This window comes from Rattus norvegicus, chromosome 18 (genome assembly GCF_036323735.1).
Source record: "Rattus norvegicus strain BN/NHsdMcwi chromosome 18, GRCr8, whole genome shotgun sequence".
NCBI classification, from domain to species: Eukaryota; Metazoa; Chordata; class Mammalia; order Rodentia; family Muridae; genus Rattus; species Rattus norvegicus.
The window spans coordinates 14,212,127-14,233,094 of NC_086036.1; the positions used below are offsets into that span (position 1 = coordinate 14,212,127).

A 20,968-nucleotide genomic window follows, 5' to 3' on the forward strand; every position below is an offset into this window, starting at 1 on the left:
ATATCTTCACCTTCATTAGCCATTCCATTCTCCAATATATATGAAACCCTTTTTTACTAAATGTTTGCTGGTCCTGACTTTAATGTTACAGGGGTGAGTGAGGAAACAGTGTGTCATATTTATTCATCCAGTGCTTCTGCACCCTATCTACTGGCCACTGTCACAGCCCTGTCCAGTGAGCACTCACTCTCACAGCCCTGTCCAGGGAGAACTCACTCTCACAGCTGTGGTCCAGTGAGCACTCACTCTCACAGCCCTGTCCAGGGAGCACTCACTCTCACAGCTGTGGTCCAGTGAGCACTCACTCTCACAGCCCTATTTAGGGAGCACTCACTCTCACAGCTGTGGTCCAGGGAGCACTCACTCTCACAGCTGTGGTCCAGTGAGCACTCACTCTCACAGCCCTGTCCAGGGAGCACTCACTCTCACAGCTGTGGTCCAGTGAGCACTCACTCTCACAGCCCTGTCCAGGGAGCACTCACTCTCACAGCTGTGGTCCAGTGAGCACTCACTCTCACAGCCCTGTCTAGGGAGCACTCACTCTCACAGCTGTGGTCCAGTGAGCACTCACTCTCACAGCCATGGTCCAGTGAGCACTCACTCTCACAGCCCTGTCCAGGGAGCACTCACTCTCACAGCTGTGGTCCAGTGAGCACTCACTCTCACAGCCCTGTCCAGTGAGCACTCACTCTCACAGCCGTGGTCCAGGGAGCACTCACTCTCACAGCCGTGGTCCAGGGAGCACTCACTCTCACAGCCCTGTCCAGTGAGCACTCACTCTCACAGCTCTGTCCAGTGAGCACTCACTCTCACAGCCATGGTCCAGGGAGCACTCACTCTCACAGCCGTGGTCCAGGGAGTACTCACTCTCACAGCTCTGTCCAGTGAGCACTCACTCTCACAGCCCTGTCCAGTGAGCACTCACTCTCACAGCCGTGGTCCAGGGAGCACTCACTCTCACAGCCGTGGTCCAGGGAGCACTCACTCTCACAGCCCTGTCCAGTGAGCATTCACTCTCACAGCTCTGTCCAGTGAGCACTCACTCTCACAGCCATGGTCCAGGGAGCACTCACTCTCACAGCCGTGGTCCAGGGAGCACTCACTCTCACAGCCCTGTCCAGTGAGCACTCACTCTCACAGCTCTGTCCAGTGAGCACTCACTCTCACAGCTCTGTCCAGTGAGCACTCACTCTCACAGCTGTGGTCCAGTGAGCACTCACTCTCACAGCTCTGTCCAGGGAGCACTCACTCTCACAGCTGTGGTCCAGGGAGCACTCACTCTCACAGCTCTGTCCAGTGAGCACTCACTCTCACAGCCCTGTCCAGTGAGCACTCACTCTCACAGCCGTGGTCCAGGGAGCACTCACTCTCACAGCTCTGTCCAGTGAGCACTCACTCTCACAGCTCTGTCCAGTGAGCATTCACTCTCACAGCTCTGTCCAGTGAGCACTCACTCTCACAGCCGTGGTCCAGGGAGTACTCACTCTCACAGCTGTGGTCCAGTGAGCACTCACAGAGCCCCCTGTAGAATGAGCATTCACTCACACAGTCCCCTCCCCCTCCAGCTTTGCACCGCTCCTTCATTTTTGCCTCAGTGATTCAAAATGCTATGTCTGACTGATTCAGCTCAACTTAAAAAAATAACTATTGTATACTGAGAATGCACGCCCATTACAAAGTAAGAGTTTAAATTTGATAAAGATGTTGAAATTAATGAAGTCTAGAAACTTATTTTTGAAGACAAAACTACTGCGAACATGGTTATAGATGAGTCGGGCTAGTGAGTCAGAAAGACCAAACACATTGACCAAAAATATGCTTAAAGAGAAAATAGTTTCAACTGACAAAGCTAAGGCAGACACTTACAAACCTCCATGAGGCCACAGTCATTTAAGTGTCATTAAGCTGGGACAAAGTGATATGGACGTATTCTTTATGCTAATTCTTAAAGTTGAATCAAAACTTAAAGATATGTCATGTTAACCTATAATTTTTCTAGAAAATTAAGTCTTATGTACAAAACACAGAGCCATGATTCATTTTTTAAGATCTGATGTACATTTAAATTATAAATAGATGCCCATTTAAGATCAATAATTATCCATTTTAATTTCTAAAATGAATCTATCAGTTAACTGTTCATTCCCACTTTATGGTACATTTTTTTTGTTTCATTCTTTAAACTGCTTCATTTTATAATAGAGTTTTAATGTTAATTTCCCTCAGATGTTGCTGTACTAGGTAGGACACCGTTTTTCAAAATACTTCAGCAGAAAGAACCATAATTTTTTAAGACGACGCTAACTACTATTAATTGTTAAAAATTATAGTAATGTAGTTTCTCTTGTTGAGGACTTAGATTCAATTCCATGCACCAACATAGTGGCTCACAACCATCTGTAACTCCAGTCATAGGGGACCCAAGTCCTTCTGGCCTCCACAAGAATGAAGTCTACTTGTGGTGCATATACAGGAAAGCAGGCCAACCGTCTCTCTCTCTCTCCTCTCTCTCTCTCTCTCTCTCTCTCTCTCTCTCTCTCTCTCTCTCTGTATGTATAATGAAATAAATAAAAATAAATATAGTGACATTGGAGGGAGATGGTTCAATCTGTAACCATCTACTACTTGAGCAATAGGACATGAGTTCCAAACCCAAACATGTACCACATAAAGTTGCATTAGAGTGGACAACTGAAATCCCAGTGTTGGGGAGGTGGAGACAAGTAGATCCCTGGGGATTACTGGTCAGCCAGCTTAGCCTATGTAGTAAGCTGTAGGACAGTAAGATTCTGTCCCAAGGGAAAGGTAGACACAGTTAAAAGACAATACCTGTAGTCTGGCTTTATGTCAACCTGACACAAGGAGAGTCATTAGAGATGAGGAACCTCAACTGAAAAAAATGCCTCCCTAAGATCCAGTTGTTAAGGAGAGGAACAGCCCATTGTGGGTGGTGCCATTTTTGGACTGGGGGTCCTCAGTTGTCTAAGAAAGCAGAGCCATGAGCATAGATCTGAGCAAGTTAAGGACCAAGCTAGTAAGTAGCACTCCGTCATGGTCTCCTCATTAGTTCTTGGCTCCAGATTCCTACTCTACTTGAATTCCTCTTCTGACTTCCTTTGACGATGTGTAAGCATGAACTAGGTAAATCCTTTCCTTACCAAGTTGCTTTTGTTGTGGTGTTTCAGCTATAGCAATAGGAACCCTAAGACAATACCTGAGGTCGTCTTCTAGGATCCCGACCTGTATATCCCAATTTCACACTCCCTATACAATCATAACCCCCCAGCCCCATTACACAGATACTATTTCTGATGTAATTCTCGAGAATGAAGCTGATTTAACTGGTGAGACTTAAGCTTAAGGATGTCAGGGTTTTGACGACATGTGAAAGAGGAAGGCGTTTCCCACCACGCTCTTACTATTACCCTAATGAATGGGTCTATGCAATCTCTTCCAATACATTTTAAAGTGGTTTCCAAATAGCTCTCTATGCTCCTCATATCTTAACCAATCCCATATTAGATTGTACTGAGATACTCCTTTCTCAGCTTTGAAATTGATCTTCATAATACTTAAGCCATGTCTATGAATAGTTCTTCAGTCTCCTCAATCTCATTAATTCCATGAATACATATGGAGTAGACAACAGGGACAGAGGAGAAGCATTGTAAGTGCTCAAGGGGCAATGAAAGCTACCCGAAACCAGTTATTTGAATGTTTTAGTGACCACTGATATTGTCAAGATTATATTTTCCATACCCTTTCAAAAGTATTCCTTCTCTAATCTCCAGATTTTCAATTATTTCTTTGTTCTGGACATGACTTTGACTACTGCAGTCAAACACAATAATCTAATGTAAGTGGAATGCCTTTGTTTGTTATCTAGCAACCCATTTGGATGCTAACTTTGTCTACAAGCTAAGTTTCACTTCTCTTTTAAGGGAAGCAGAGGTTTGATAGAAGGATTCACTGGTGACAATTTAGTACCTTCCTGTCCAAAGGTAGAAGAAATTAACAAAAAAGTCAATATTTTAGCTACACTGAGTAACCTATAAGGCATCAGCTACAGTGCTGGCTCACCCCAGGCATCTCAGAAATGACCCTTCTTTTACCAATAACAGAATGTTTTCCAATGTAAACAATAACTTAACTACCACACTAAACAAAGCACTGGATTCAACAGCCAGTGAGTTTCAGAAATACAGTTGCGGCAGAATTTGAGCTGGGCTATTCTTTCTGGTAGGATCACTAAGGCATCACAACATGAGCTGGGTACTTTCTCTGCCCCCTTACCTACCCTGATCTGTATTTGTTCACCTAAAACTAATCTTATCCAGTCTGTTGATTTTGATAAAATTATTTTCAATACGACTAGGGGGTCTGAAAACTTGAATAGGAAGGTATTTGCAATGCCAGTAATACTTGATGTCTCCTGAGATTCATTATGGAAATCTATTTCTCTTAGAGTTAATATTAGTAGGATCTTTATTAAGTGGCACAAATCCACAATCCAGTATCCCTTCATCGCTGTTTTATTATCTTGCTCTGCTCTTCTCTCTTGATTTGTTTTCACAGATAATCTTAAATCCTTTCAAATAGCCAACTTTGATTTTGTTGGTCTTTCTATTGCATATTTATATTAATTTCCAGACTTATTTACTTTTATTTTATCATATTTCATTTCTAACGGGTAAAATGATGATATCAAAGAAATGATAAAGAGATGGGAATACTAATTACTTTGATCTGATCATTGCATAATGCATGCATTGTTTTGCAAATATGTGCAATTACTACACACACACACACACACACACACACACACACACACACACACACACACCATGGGCCAGCAATATGGCTCAGTGTCTTAGTTAAGGTTACTACTGCTGTGATAAGACACCATGACTAAAATAACTTGGGGAGGAAAGAGTTTACTTGGTTCATGTTTCCACATCACTGTTTATTATCAAAGAAAATCAGGACAGGAACTCAAACGGTGTAGGAATCTGGAGGCAGGAGCTGGTGTGTAAACCATGGAGGAGTACTGCTGTCATGCTTTCTCTGCAGTACTCCTTCAGTCTGCTTTCTTAAAGAACCCAGGACCACAAGCCCAGGGGTGGCTCAACCCACAATGGACTGGGCCCTCTCCCAGCAATCAATTAAAGAAAATAAGTCCACCAGGATTACCTGCACACTAATTTTATGGAAGCATTTTCTCAATGAAGACTCTCTCATGATGACTCTAGCTTTTATTGAGTTGACTTAAAACTAGCTAGCACAACCGACCCCTTGTAAACATGACACACACAAATAGGTCACTGTTAAGCTACAGCTTTTCTGATCTTGCTCATCCCTATGGTCACACATTATTATTGATATTACAGTGTAAATGAGTATGTAAAGATGATGGTCCCAAAACATGACAACCTGAGTTTGAGCCCTGAGATTTACAAGGGGTAAAAAGTGAATGAACACCTACAAGTTGTCCTCTGACTTATGTATCTATGTTATATTATACACATACATGTGTGCGCGCGTGCGCGCACACACACACACACACACACACACACACACAATGCAATAAATTTAAGAAAACCAACTCTAAAATATAAAAAGTCCATCAACTTTTTATAGTTTGCAGGTAGGTATTAAAATACTAGCCTAGTTGCATTGCACAAATTTATATCCACTAATTATCAAGAGATTATTGATAACTTCTGAATCCAATGCTACTGGCATGTGAAAGAATCCTTGGTGGTTGCTATTTACGTAGGTAGCCAATATTTGAAGGAATATGCATTATTAGAAAGCTAGAGGTAAGTTTCTTTATATAACTTTTAAATTTTAATTTATTTCTAACATGATTTCCTTTTTTATTTCTTGTTCTATGATTTTTTTTCTTTTTGACTATGACCATGACTGTCATTTTCACATTGTGATTTTATTAAGTTTTCACTTATTAATTTTTTTTTTCAGAGCTGGGGACCGAACCCAGGGCCTTGCGCTTCCTAGGCAAGCGCTCTACCACTGAGCTAAATCCCCAGCCCCACTTATTAATTTATGAGGGTACTGGGGTACATGGAATCAAATAATTATTACTTTCTGGTTAACCACTTCTTTTTATTATTGCAAACTGAGTCATTAATGCCCCAAATTTTTGTTTAAATTCAGATTATTGTTTATTTTCAGTACATAATACAAATTCAACTTTTTTTCAATTATTTGCATGACTGTGATTTTAAATATATCTTATGCATGTGTATATCTGTTTATATGCATTTTTGTGCATCACATATGTACAGAATCGTGGGAGAACAGAGGATCTTGGATCCCTGGAACGAGAACTGCAGATGATTATGAAACACTTGATATGGATGCTGGAAACATAACCTAGGTCTGCAGCCATAGTGCTCTCCACCCCGAGACATCTCTCCAGCACCAGAACTCTGATTTGTATAGTTCTCTGTAAGACTTGCTGTCATTCCACATCCAGTGCACTTGACTTGATTGGAAATTTGAAGAGAATACACCACAGTGGGACTTGTACCTCTTCTGATGTCTCAGTCTAAAAACAAGTCTTCGTCAATCCATAATCAAAGCCTCTTTTGACTGAGCGTCCATTCCCTTAATCTTCCTTATATTATTAAATTTTCCCTTCTCTACTTAATAAATAAGGACGAATCATCACCAGGTTACCAATGAATAGGATGTTTACAAAGTATGAAACATATTTAAGATTGGATACTCGAGAGGAGAGTAGTCGAGATACACACCACAGTCATGAGACGTTTAAGATGTTATAGAAAAAGGAAGGTGAAGTATAAACATCGCATTTTCTCATCAACATAAATTCCTTTCCTACCAAACATGAACATCAAATTCAGACAGTATTTATTGGTTGGTTCTGGTGTCCTCTATAATATGATCATAGATCTCCTCTACAGCAGAGGAAATTTTGAATGTTTAGTATTGAAGCTCGGTGGAAATTATAAATACAAAACTTTCCCACATGTGCCTTTACAAAACTTCTATGCTTTTGAACTAAGCATGGTGGCAGATATCTGTAATCCTGGCAATCTGAGGAGAGTTTCAAATTTTGGGCTACATAGTGAGACCTTGCTACTATGTGCTCATATGATATGCTATATATTAAACTATATGTTTAAATATGCTGGATTTAAGAATGAATGGGAATGAAACCCAGGTCCTCTGCAAGAGTGGTACACACTCTTACCTAACGTTTCATCATTTCCCCATGGTCTTGATCTACTTGTACTTCAGGTTTTATATCTAAACTCACCTTTTTAAGGTAATAACCTATAAGCAGGACACCAAATGATATATCAACAACACAACCTAAAGTTCAGAGATCATTGTGCAAGAAAGGCTAAAACTTTAAAGCACCAGAATGCTATCTACTAGATTCTGTCTTTAGGTAGGACAAGAGAAGTTGCACTCACAAAATTTCCAAAATCAAACAATGTCAATACCAGCTGGTGTGCCAGAACAGATAGGGACATTTCCACAAGGTCCCATCCCTAGGTTAGAAAAAAGAAATTATGGGTGATCAGTGGTGGTGAAGAGAGATAGAATTGGTATTCCCCCGAGAAAAGACCCTGATAGTCTTAGAGGGCTAACCGTCATATGTTCATATAAGAAATATTAAATGAACTTAACAGATTGTATATATTTGTGTTTTTGTGTATGTCAGAACATAACAGTAATAAAGGAGAATTCATGGATTTGAGAGTGAATGGGGAAGGACACAGAGAGTAAAAGAGGGGAAGTAAGAGGCGGGAGTAATCTAAATAATAGTATTCACATTTGACATTTTAAAATTCTGTAAGTTAAAAAATTTAAATTTAAGTAAAAATTCAATTTTAAAAATATGAATCAGGCTTCTCATCCATGAATACATTGGCATGGTGTGATTTTACGTCTTAGAAAAAAGGAGGACATGAAGATGGGCTGGGTGAGCAGGGCGGGGTAGATCTTGGGGAAGTTATAGGGAAGGATTGGAGGTCAATATCGTCAAACCACACTTCATGAAATGATCAGATGTTAATAAAACACTGAGTTAAAAATGTTAATAAAACGGAATTTCTACCTGTGTTACAGCACTGACAACTGAAGTAGCAAAACCCAGTGGACGAATTTGAGCCCAGTATGTAATTCACCTCATTTAATCTCAAGGAGTCGCACATACAAGACGAACAGACAGCATTAAAGTCAGCAAATGAGGTTTCTGTTCTCCTCCATAAGCTTTCATATTCTCTTAGGTTGACCAAATTATTCACATTGTATGAGCTTTGCCAGTAAACCATTAACAGATATTGTTTCCTTTGTTTTTAGACTGTTATCAAGCAGGAAAAGTAGAATTAAATTTTTTGTATTAAGCCGCCTAAGAACTGAGGTGGTGTGTGTGCATTATGTATGTGTGTGTGTGTGTATACTATGTGCATTTCTGGGTGTGCATATATATAAAATAAGGCAATGGTTGTTACATGCAATTTCGAGGCAAGGAAATCTCAAGATCTGCAGCCAGCAGTCTCTATCCTCAGCAAAGCCAGTGGAGAAGATCTGGTCTGATGAGTGACAGAGACGATGATGAACCATTTAGCGGCAGACCTGCAGGCTCAGGCCCTCTGACAACTATGGTTATGCCTGAGTTCTGAGGCAGAAAACTACGGCACTGTAGTTCAGTTGGTGAGGTTTTGCCTTTTACTGTCTATTGTGATGCCAAATGAGGACCCCCAAGACTTGAAGTCTGTATGAAGCCCCTGTCACCCCGTCCCCAGGACAATTTCGATTGGTAAATAAGGATGTCAACAGCCAATAGCTAGGCAGAAGAGACATAGGTGACATTTAGGTTTTGCGGTCTTGGGGTCAGAGGAGGACACTGAGGAGAGTAAGAAGATGTAGGAGAGGAGGAAGGAGACGCTGTCATAGGTTAAGGGTCAAGAAAGCTTGGCTCTGAGGGCTGCCCAATTGGAGTAAAGAGCAGCCCAGACGGAACATAGTAAATAGTAATTAATAACTCAGGGTTATTGATAGGAAAGTAGATTCAAACAGCATGGAGGAAATATTTTTCTGCTTAAGGTTTCTTATAAATATAAAGGCTCAGTGTGTCTTTAACCCAGGAACTCAGTGAACAAGATGCAGTAGAAGCCCCTTGACTGGATTGAAATATTTCTACAATATCAGTCAGTCTCAGGCAGGGGAGGTCTCTCTTTCCAAAAGTTGGGCTCTGCCTGAGTGAGGTCTTCTACTGGTTGGATGATTCCTAGACCATAATTAGTTAGTGAAATGTCTGGACAACCTATGGCCAAATCAAATGATAAACACATACAAACAGTTACACTTTTTATTAAAGAGTTCACCTCTGAAAGGCTGGCAGTCCTAATCACTTTTAAATTTTGAGATAATTATTTAACTTATTGTAAACATAATAACGGAAGGAGTTGTATTTCTTCTATATCTTTAATGGCAACATTAATAATTTAAAATTTTTATATACCTGTGGTTCTCATCCTGTATATCATGACCTTACAGGGCTAGCATATTCAATATCTTCATATCAGATACTTACATTATGATTTATAATAGTAGAAAATTACAGGTATAAAGTAGCAATGAAATAACTTTATGATTGGGGGTCACCAATACATCCTCATGTTGTGAAGTATTACTAAAGGGTTGGAGAATTAGGAAGGTTGAGAACTACTGTTGCATACTAAACACACATTATTTATCATACAGTGATTAGATTTGAGAATTCTAAATTGGTTTGTAAACTTAGACAAACTATAACCAACATAGATACACTGGAGAAGAATGAGGTAAAATACATGTTAATTATTGAGGATATAATCCTCTAGAGCTGAAATTATTAATAATTGGCAGTCAAATTGGTAATTATTAATTATATTATAATTTTACAGTAATATTAAAAGTTTAACATTGATTCCCAATTTTGTCATTACTATAGTGGAAAATATTTTAGCAAAATTTCCTCAAGGTATGGTAGTGTTATATGTTTGAATTACTGCCTGATTTTGTTGTTTAATTGTGTGTATGCATATGTTTTGGATGAGTATGTACATGTAAGGGCAGGTACTTGAGGCTGAAAGAGGATGTGATCTCTGACACTGGAGTTACAGGCAATTGTAAACCATCTCATGTGGGTGCTAAGAAATCACTATCAGTCCTCTGCAAGAGCCACATGAATTCTTGAGAACTGAAACATCTGCCCAGTCCTCACTGGCTGTTTTAAAACAAAAAATTACATTTTACCAATATTCGTATCTATCAATAATGTGTGGAGAAAAGCTCTGCTAATTAAAGTCAAAGTCCACCATGACTGGATGGCCTCTGAGCTCAGAGCAATATGGTAGACTCCCTTCATTAGTGGGTCATTTCTTTCTCTAACCTTATCTGGGGAATTCTAAGCCCCAATACATGCCTCTACTTAAAGAATAACAAGGACAAGCTTTCTTTCTCCTTACAAAACCTGTTCATCTAGCACCCGTGTTTCCTGAAATGCCTTCCCATGCTAATGAGACATTCTGGGTACTCTAAACCCCCAGCAAGCCATCTTTGCCCTTTCTGGATGTCCCAACACTCAGTCCCCCAAACCTTTATAAACTTCAATGCCCCAAGTAAAGTTTATCTGCCTACTGACTGTGGGTCCAAGTGTGGTTTATCAACATACATGTATTCAGAGTTTCCAAATCCCCTGTTCCATGTTTCTGCTCATACTCCCCTTGTGAATTGTATTGGCAGATAATACATGAGGTCAGGAAGACCTACACATGTATGGTTACATAGGACATAGTTTTATTCAAGTGGTTTCAATCACTGTCAAAATGTACTAGAAGGAAGTGACAGTCATGTATGTCATTTCGTTTATTGTAGTATGTTCATAGGACCCTGTGAGTTTTTATATTTATGTTATATATGTATAGGACAAAGTAACACAAAATTTTAGTGTGACCCATCCACTTTTACAACCTCCAGAAATCATTTTATATTTTACATTTTGCCAAGGGGAACTCGGAAAGTGTTCATAAATCATAAAGATAATCCTGAAATGATACATAAGACATGAGGCCTTGGTCACAGTAACTCCAGCTGCCTTGGAAGTGGAGGTGAAACAGGCGGATGCTTCTGGAACATTTTTGTTGTTGCCATTATTTTCAAATTCAAATGATTTAGGTTTAGAAGGAAAAGCAGGACAATAACTTAGTGAAAGGAGAGAGCATAGGAGTCTAGTGTGTAGACCATCTTTAAATGATTCATCAAACTGAAATGAAGGTCAGCGAGCTTGGTTTGCCTATACTCAAAAAGAAGATATCTGTTCTATATACAATTATCAAAAACTGGGAAAGAAACAGGAATCACCTGTGCTGAAGAGACTTTCTCATTTTTTGTGTGTTTGTGGTAGAAGCTTGTGTGGAGGTCTGAGGACAACATTAGGTATGGGTACATGCCTTCTGTCTTGTTCAAGACAGGATCTCTTGTTGATGCTATGTGTGACGGGCTAATCGTCCCATATGCTTTCTGGGATTTCCTGTCTCTAATGTGTTGTAGGATGCCGGGGTTTCATATGCACTACACACTTAGCCACCTTCCCAGCTTGGAGCAGATCTTTTTACCCCATTTGTCAACATGGCTCAGAAGAAAACTATACAAATTTACGACACATAAAAATTTAAGGAGAGGTATTTGGGGCGAGAGTGTGTATGCTTGCCTTCTCTCCCTGATTGCCTTATCAAATATTCACTTTCCTCCATCAAACATCAAGAGGTTTGAAAGTGAAACAGGACTGTTTTTACAGACATATACAAAGCATTTCCCTGCATATGACTGAGTAGAATGGCTGGATCTCCATTAAGGTTAATGCCTGTTTCCCAGTTTTTTGCCTTTGTTATTAAATGGCTTAGAAAGCCAATTAACATTTTATAAGAATTGGAAAAACCATAGGAATAAATCCTAGTGGAACAGAGAAGAGGAGGGGACTGTTACAAAGGGATAAAATAAAACTGCTTTCAACAGAAACACGGGATGAGCTGCCACACACTTTGGACAGACTATTCATGAATGTGATTTTAAAACAAGGTTTTTATAATATATAACCATCCTTCTAATCATTTCATATAGTATAACATAGGCACAGGATTCCATAAGCTTTATATTCATATATGTATGGGACAAATAAAGAACAATAAAGAGAATTGTACTGCTAGACTTTTTAAAAGATTTCACTTATTTTATTGTATGTCTATGAGTGTTTTGCCTGCACGTATGCATGTACATGGCTGGTGCTCATGGAGGTCAGAAGGCAGCATTGAATCCACTGGAACTGAGATGATGAATGGCTGCAAGCCATCATGTGGGTGCTAGTGATGGAGCCTGCATCCTCTGCAAAAGAAACAAGTATTCTTTGCCACTGAGCCATCTCTCTCCTTTACCACACATTTAACTTTGTGTTCCATTCTGAGTTTGAATGAGTGGCAAGTAGGAGAGCAAACTTTACAGAGTGGGAAGATCCCAGGACAGGTCCATGTTTCTACCAGTTCTGGTCACTGTGCACAGATGGATAAGGGATTTCAGGATAGCCTTCTATGTGACAGTCAAGAGTCAAAATTACGAACGAAGTAAGGAAAAAGAGCATCTGCATTGTAACTGAAAATGTTTACACGAGAGAAAAGTAAGGTACTAACTAGTGTTCAGCCATCTTGTGGTGATCCAAGAAGACAAGGATCTCTAGTGAGAGGAAGTCAGTAGCCTCCTCCCTGTGCTGGGATGTTCACCTGTATCCAAGCTAGGAGTGGAGGGTGTAAAGATCACGCTCTCCTCGGAGTATTGACTCCCTAGAATACTACATCATGTCAAGCTTCTCTCTCCTTTCCCCCAGATCTTCTTTTGGAGTGCCAGTGGTGAAATTAAGCTGGTTTGTACCAGAGGTCCCCAGAGGATGTGTCAACATTCAAAGGGCACTGTGCAAAGAAAACAGTCCATACCAAGCTTAATGATCTCATGTCACCCAAAAAGCCCTTCTTTGGGTCATGAGCAGGGTCAAACAGCAGCCTCACAGTGCTGGGGGGGTCCTCTCTCAACCTCTCCTGCAGTACATGACACAGAATTCTCAATGGGACATTAAGGGCACATAAAATATATTTTATTGAACAGTAGTGAAGATAAGGCTCTAAGGGAAGCGCCTGCTCAGCATTGATCTGTAAACCAAACTTCACAAGCTAAGGAAAGTCCAGGTCCCTCACCTCCCCTGTCAAAACCTGTTCCAGGGATCTCCAACCTATAGGAACCCAGAAAAAGCCAAGGAAGCTCATGGCTAATTTGAAGGATGCGATGGACTCTGCAGATAATCTATGTAGTTTCTTTAATTTTTCTAGAAAATTACTAGCATCATGTTCAGTCATTAAAATGTATAGATTAGCATCCAAACCCCAAGCTGTCTCAATATAAATGTATCTAAGTAATTCACTGACTCAACTGAATTCCATGTGATTACTTTGCTCCACAAGGAAAGCTGGAAAGGGAATGAACTGAAAGGTCAAGAGTGTAGTTAGGGGGTGGGAGAGATGGCTCAGTGGCTAAGAGCACTGACTGCTCTTCCAGAGGTTCTGAGTTCAAATCCCCAAAACCACATGGTAGCTCACAACCATGTGTAATGGGATCTGATGCCGTCTTCTGCTTGTCTGAAGAGCCTGACTGTGTACTCACATACAAAAAATAAATGAATCTTAAAAAAAAAAAAAAGGAGCCTGGTTAAGTCTCAAATACTGAGTCAGACATCCTTCAGCTTCAGCTCAATAGTGCATCGAACTTGGTCACAGCTGATTTTCCTAATGTTTGTTTTGTATTTAGTTTTCCAATTTTGAAGGTAACTCCAGTTTACACAGAAAGGTTTTTAAACACCTATATTACATTGGGAATTAGCTCTACTAGGAGTTACTAACAGGAATTGAGTCTAATCAGAACTCGCAGATGCATGAAAATTACTTAAAAGTCGAGCAACTTGAGCTCGAATCACAGATTTCTTTATTTCATCTGTGTGCATGGTGTACGTGCATTTGTTAGTATAGGTTCATGTGTGCAGGTGCATATGTACACGTTCCTGCATACTTGTGTATGTAAGGTTGACTTCTGGTGTTTTTCTTTCAACTCCTCTCCATATTTTTTGAGGCAAGGTTTTTTAACTATACAAGAGGTTCGTAGAATGACAAGAACGTTTGATCAATGAGGGATCCTCCTACCTCTATATACTCTTCCACCAGAACTGGGGTTCCAGGCAAAGAATACAGGGTTCTGGGGATCTGAGCTCACATACCTGTGCTTGCATGAGCAGGAGGCATCTGAACAATTGAATCATCTTTCTAGTCTCGAAAAAATGGAATTTTTTGGTTTCTTGTTGACTAAACTAATTCATTGAGAAAAGAGTACTACACAAGTCATCAAAGGCAGAACATCTGCTGTTTTCAATACAAGAAAAGATTCCCACAGCAATAAATCCACTCAGTGTCAATCTAAGCCCATTAACCAGCACTGATGCTAGGACCCTGTGAAGGTTACAGTATCCTCTGTGCAGCATACATTCTCTACACTGGCTTCACATCAGCTTTGGTTACTGAACAGTTGAAATGGACTCTGTTATGATGGATGATCTAAAGTTTAAAACTTATTTTAATTAGTGCATTTCAATTCAATAGCAAGGGCCTATCACGTTGGAGCCCATAGATCTAGACAAAACTATGTTTGAAAGAAAGAAAATAGAAGGATACAACCTGAGCAAGTTAGAGCAGAAAATGCTCTGATTAAATAATCAAAAGAACATATTAGAGAAACGAGCTTACTAAACATAGCCAGCTGAATGGGGGTGATGGACGCAACTGTGTGCGAGCTCTTGGGCAGTATAGACAGAAAGACCAAGACTGCTGCTCTGGGGGAAGAGTATACAGAGGTAGGAGGATGCCTGAAACTCATTGGTCAATCATTCTTACCAAATTCGTGGTCTTGCTTCATTAATGACCATGCCTCAAAAATTATGAAGAGCTATTGAAGAAAAAAAAAAGTCAACCTTACATACACAAGCACCTGTGGGGCCCTCTACGCCACTAAAGTTGGTCTCAAAGGACCAAAATAAATAAAATAAGTTAAAATATAAAAATAGGAGGCTAGAAGGATGCCTCATTAGTTAAGAGTCCTAGATGTTCTTCTAGTACCCACTTGGTGGCTCACAACTTCTGCAATTCCAGTCCTAGATGATCTACTTCTGGCCTCCATGGCAACAGGTATACTTTTGGCATACAAACATACATGCAGAGCAAATACCCCTAAAGCACAATAAAATAAAATTAATATGTGTGTATGTATGTAAATACTAATGCAACAAGTTGAATATTTGTCATTCTTTGTCTATTTTGTTGAGGCATGGTCTCTCACTGAACCTGCAGCTCTGTGTTACTGATTAAGTAGCCCAGCTGTTAGCCCCAGGAACCCCCATATCTCAGCTTCCCTAATGCTGGGGCTACAGGCATTCTGGTGTTTGATGTGAATGCTGAGTCTTCAAACTTAGATCTTCATGCTTGCCCAGCATACATTTACTCACTGGACTACTTCCCCTGCTTAAAAAAAAATCCACTATGCTTTGACAACTCCACCAGCAGTCCTCTGAGTTATAATAATGTCAGACTCCAATTACACAGACTCCAATTTGATCAGATAAGTCACCCTTTTCATAAAACATGTTATCTGAACATCTTCCCATTATGTAAAAAGCCTACCAACTCACTGTGGGGGATTATGTAGCTTTTGTGACTCACTTTCAGACACCACTCTATAAAATTGTTATCTATAGACCTTTTTGTGATGGACTTCAAGCAATTTTCACAGTGCAAGATAATTCAGCTGGTGTGGAGCAAGAGGTGAAGTCCCCTCCCCATCCATCAGCAATACTTTTCACAAGTGACTGTCAAGTGGTCATGATTTATTAAGAGTGTAAGATAAAGCCAAGTGAGCACCTCCTGGGTCCCTGAATGGTTACAGTAGTTGTCCTCCCCCCACCCCCGAAATGAGGCTTATAAGCTATTGGTATTTTAAGGTACAACTCACATATTTCTGTTCAATATTTGAAATGGAATGTTTCTCTCCCTTCAATATTGTAATCCTCAGGGTATTAAAATAAGAAGTCAGGCAATAAGAAGGAATCGTCAGAGCAGGGTACACAGCTCAGTTGCAGCATGAGGTTCTGAGTTAGAGCCCTAGAACATATGTAAAAATTGTCAGGTGTGGTAGAATATGGATATAATCCCAACATTAGGTGGTAGATAGAGTTGAATCCCTGGGCTTTGCTAGTCACCAAACACAACCTACTTTCTACAAATACCAATAGCTTATAAGCCTCATTTTGGGGGTGGGGGGGAGGACAACTACTGTAACCATTCAGGGACCCAGGAGGTGCTTTCAACTGCAGGCCAATGTGAAAATTTTGATTTAAAAGAAAAAGGTGGAAGGTAGAACCTGTGGTTGTTTGAATGAGATGTCTTCATATCCTTGGGCATTTGAATACTTGGCCCACAGATGGTGACACTATTGCATGGGCTTAGTAGGTGTAGTCTTGCTGGAGTTGGTGTGTTACTGGGGTCAATTTGAGGTTTCAAAAGCTATGCACCATTCCTAGTTCATTCTCCCTGCTTCCTGCTTGCAGTTTTAAGATATGTTTATCAGCTTCCTTCTGTTGCCACCATGTCTGCCTGCAGCTATAGTATTGGACTCAATAGTCATGGACTCCCCTCCCCTGGAACTGTAAACCCAAATAAAACATCCTTCTATAAGTTGCTTCTGTCATGGTGCTTTATTTTAGCAACAGAAAAGTAATTCCAAACCTAGAGAATGACTCCTTAGCTTGTCCTAACAAACACCAACATACATACAACTCACACATACACACATCAAAAGAACAAGAGAAAATGGTGTCCTGAGAGGCAAAACGTTTCACTAGGAAAATCTTTTTACATGGGTATTCATAATGTGTATATCCATTTAATATGCACTGAGTCTAAACAGGAACCATCTTATTTACTGACCCTGGCCATGTGGAAGCCAAGGACAGGTCATCTTGTGCATCTTCAAGCTGTGCTTATTTTCCATGAAAAATGTGCATAGCATATTGGGGAGATGCAGCAGTATTTATAGTGTATTATGGGAACACACAGGAAGAAAACTGAGCTGGGGAGTGATTGGGGAAGTAGCACAGGTGTTTCAAAGAATCGAAAAGGGCACATAGGTTAGGTCTAGGGGAGGTTGTTTGTATCCTGAAACAAATAGGTATGTCTTATAGAACATATGGGGAGGAAGAAGTCATGTTTGCATGATTAACTTAAGGTTCCTTGGCATGGCTAGACCACACTATCTGGTCAAAAATTAGGTATAAAATCAGAGGCTCAGAGCAAAGGTTAGAACGCAGACATTGCACAAGAAATAGTAAAAGTTAAGGCACCTCTCCTTGAGCCTCATGCAGAACAAGATACTTAAAGGAACAAAAAGAGAAAGAGGGAAGGCAAATTAAATTGCAGCATGGAAAAAAAGGTAGAAAATTTTAAAGTAAATCCTAGAGAGGCAGGAGGCAAAGAATGCTACAAGGACCCAAGGTAATGTGAACAGTTGTCCTGGTATCAAGGTCATGTACATCTCAAAGGTTGAATCATAGAGGTATTCAAATATGCCCATGAAATCCAGAAAAATAAATGGTAAAAACCATCTTCGTTTTGATAATTGGTGAAATTAAGGACAACTCAACCTAGCAATTATGGTAAGAGAGAGCTTGTTTTAGTGGACTGAGGAAGGTGTTTAGGGATGAATCAATGAAAAGGCTCCCTCCTTTGAATATTTTCCATAAAATCTCTAATAGCTGTAAACGGCTGAGGGGTTAAGGAGTTAAACTCAAAAGGTGCACATAAGAAATGAGGCTACCGTGACCAGCTCTAGTTAGGCCTATGATCAAGTGTACCTGTCCTAAATCCAGTTACAGGCTTTGACCAACAGAACATCTAAAATGGAAATCCCATATATTCATGTCATGACAAAAGAAGGAAGATCCCAAATACAGAGATTCAGGCAGATTAGAAATCACCATACAAATGTTAGTTATTAAGGCTCATTATTACCCCAATTTGATCCTGTTAGATTTTGATCTGTATATCAACCTACTTTATATCAGAGTTGATAAAGAGAATGAAAAGTCTGCACCCCATGGAGTATGTGGAGAGGAAACAGCCAAAAACAAATGATGCCTTTTGCACATAATTTCAGCTTCAGGGTCCAATGGGGAACTGCAGAGAACCACAATAGCCTTCTGTAGATGATGTGATGTGAGTTTCCTGACACAATGTCCCATGTCAGTGGAAGGGATAATGACAGGCTGCTTCTTGCTTCTTTCATTTGCTTAATTTGAATACATTCTTTATACAAATTGTAACTGCTGTCATTTTGATAATACTCCAATTTGAAAATCTGGATTGTTGGGTGCAGGCCTTTGCCAGCCCTAAACAAATGGTGGGTTGGCCACTGAAAGATTTGAAGGGCACTCTGGCACTGGGCACAGACAGAATCATTTCCTCTATGAAGTCTCCAGTGTGGGACAGATTTCCCAGTTGCCATTACATTCAAAAACGAAACAGGAAAATTCTACTAAATCATTTAAAACTCTACTGAAACCATATAGACCTACACATCAATGAATCCACTGGACTCTTCCTCCCTTTTGTTTTGTTTTCTTTGACTCATTCTTTTGTTTTTTGTTGTTTGTTGTGCTGAAGCAAACCCAGGAGATTGTGTGTGCTGAGCTCATGGTCTACCGAAGACCTGCGTCTCCAGCCTTGTTTGCCTTCTTATCAGATAAACCACTCACACCGAGCAACCAAAAAGTTGACACCAGAAACTCTACTACTAATAATAGCTCCCACCATGCCAGCACTTAGGTACTTGATAGATAAGTGACATCACTCAGGAAAGGAATCATGGGCCAGATGAAGTCTGTGCTTTCTCAGACAGCGCATCTCTTTAGGGGAACATAGTGTTCAATGAGCTAAGTAATCCAGAGAAGAACATGGGACTGAAAATACTTTGACATTCAAATAAAAACAAAGACTGTCCTAAAACTATATTTATTTTGTTACGTCTGCTAGGGGCACAGGGTTTCCACAGAGTCCAGAGAGGAATATTAGGTGCCCTGGAACTGAAATGACAAATGGTGCTGAGCTGCCTCGCGTGGGTGGCTGGGAACAGAAACCCAGTCTTCTGCAAGAGTAGAACGTGTTCTTAACTGCTGCACTGCCTCGCCAAACCACAGAGGCAGCTCTTATTTATGTATTTAGAGATATACATTTCTTAAGGTAAGCAGGCTTTGTCTTCTTGAATCTGTTTCTGTTAAACTTAAATTTGATTTAAACAAAGAAAACCAAAATATGTTACATTAAATATAAGTGGAGCCAAAATACCTTTGTTTTAAAAATATGTGTTTGCATTCTTCTGGGATATAGAATAATTTTCAGGGTTTCAGCTGCTTACAATATGATTTCAGACCCTGCTAGAAACATCTTTTGTCCTTCAGTTCATATTGTCTGGTTTTGTTTGACTTGTTTGTTTTTTGTTTGTTTTCTGTCAGCTTGTAGAACATTCTGGTTTCTCGAGGTTATTGTGTGAATTCTGAACGTGTTTACCTGCTTTACAAAGTAAGCCAAACATACCCTTAACCTAAGCCTTTATCTAACTAACTAACGGTGGTCTCCTCAAATCGCTGCTGCTCTCCACACTTGACAAATGCACATAGCCCCAAACCAAGAATTTTCAAATTTCAACTGCCGGAGTTATCCACTACCAGCTATGATGTGGGCATCTAATTCTATGCTAATTTTCTGCTATGTTCTTTTTAGCTCTCAAGATTTAGGCATATTCATATACCTTCTTTCTCCATAACTCCAAATATGTTTCACAAGAAACAACAGATAATAAAGTATTAGGTCAGAATAGTTTAGATTCACATAAGTTAGAGAGCCCCCAAACAAATGAAATTGTGTACCCAATCAACCTACCATTCTTTCTGTACCTAGAGAAAAAAAAATAAAACCAAGACAGGTGTAAACAACATCAGTGTGAAAAGAATGCTAGATTCTTGGAGAATAGAAAGCTATTCTGCATCCTTTTATTGTATAGAGTTACTATTTCCACTGGCCACCATCAAGGGGAGCCAGAGTCGTCCTACTCTGGGGCAATTTTTCTTTCGTGTCAGTGAAAAGGGGCTGTTTGCCTAGATTACTTTTTAAGCTGTTTTATTATTATTATATTAGGTCCAAAGCCCTATCTCCTAGTAGGTTAAGCAGTAGGTTAATCTCCTGTGTATTCTCAGCAGTGTCTGCAGGGCACGGAAGTTGCTTTTACAGTGTCTTTAAATGACCTCCATCGTATCCTGCAAGAGTGCAAACATATATGAGCTAAATGGTCTCAAGTCTACATGCCACTAATTGCCTATGCCTGCTTCCTATTTCGTAGACTTCAAAAAGCAAAGATGAAGGGGAGGAGGCCCAAGACACTGATGGTAGAGAACAGAACTTATGGGCTCTTCCCGGCTCACTCTGCTTCTACACTTGATAAGGTCTGTCCTCTACTCTGATGTTGTGGCTGACATAAGTGGCTGGCAGGAACTGGAGAGATGCTGGTAGGGAGAGATTGCTGGGAAAGAATTCCCCAACCCCTTTCAGCCTCTGTCATTCTATGAAAGTGAAAGCTTGGGGGAGGGACATCAAAGAATACATAATACTACCACATCTACATTAAAACTATGAATTTGTAAAAGTTCCATTCCCACTAATTATACAGCTACATACTTGGCATCTATCCTAGACTTCTGATTTGGCTTTTGAACATCACCAACAGCTGAGAAACGGAA

At 40.1% G+C, this 20,968-nt stretch overlaps 1 protein-coding gene across 10 annotated transcripts in view; it reads right to left on the bottom strand.

Moving 5' to 3' along the window:
• The window catches only part of Nol4 (nucleolar protein 4), a 362,395-nt gene that overhangs the window by 4,824 nt on the left and 336,603 nt on the right, over positions 1–20,968 (bottom strand). The window lies entirely within an intron of this gene.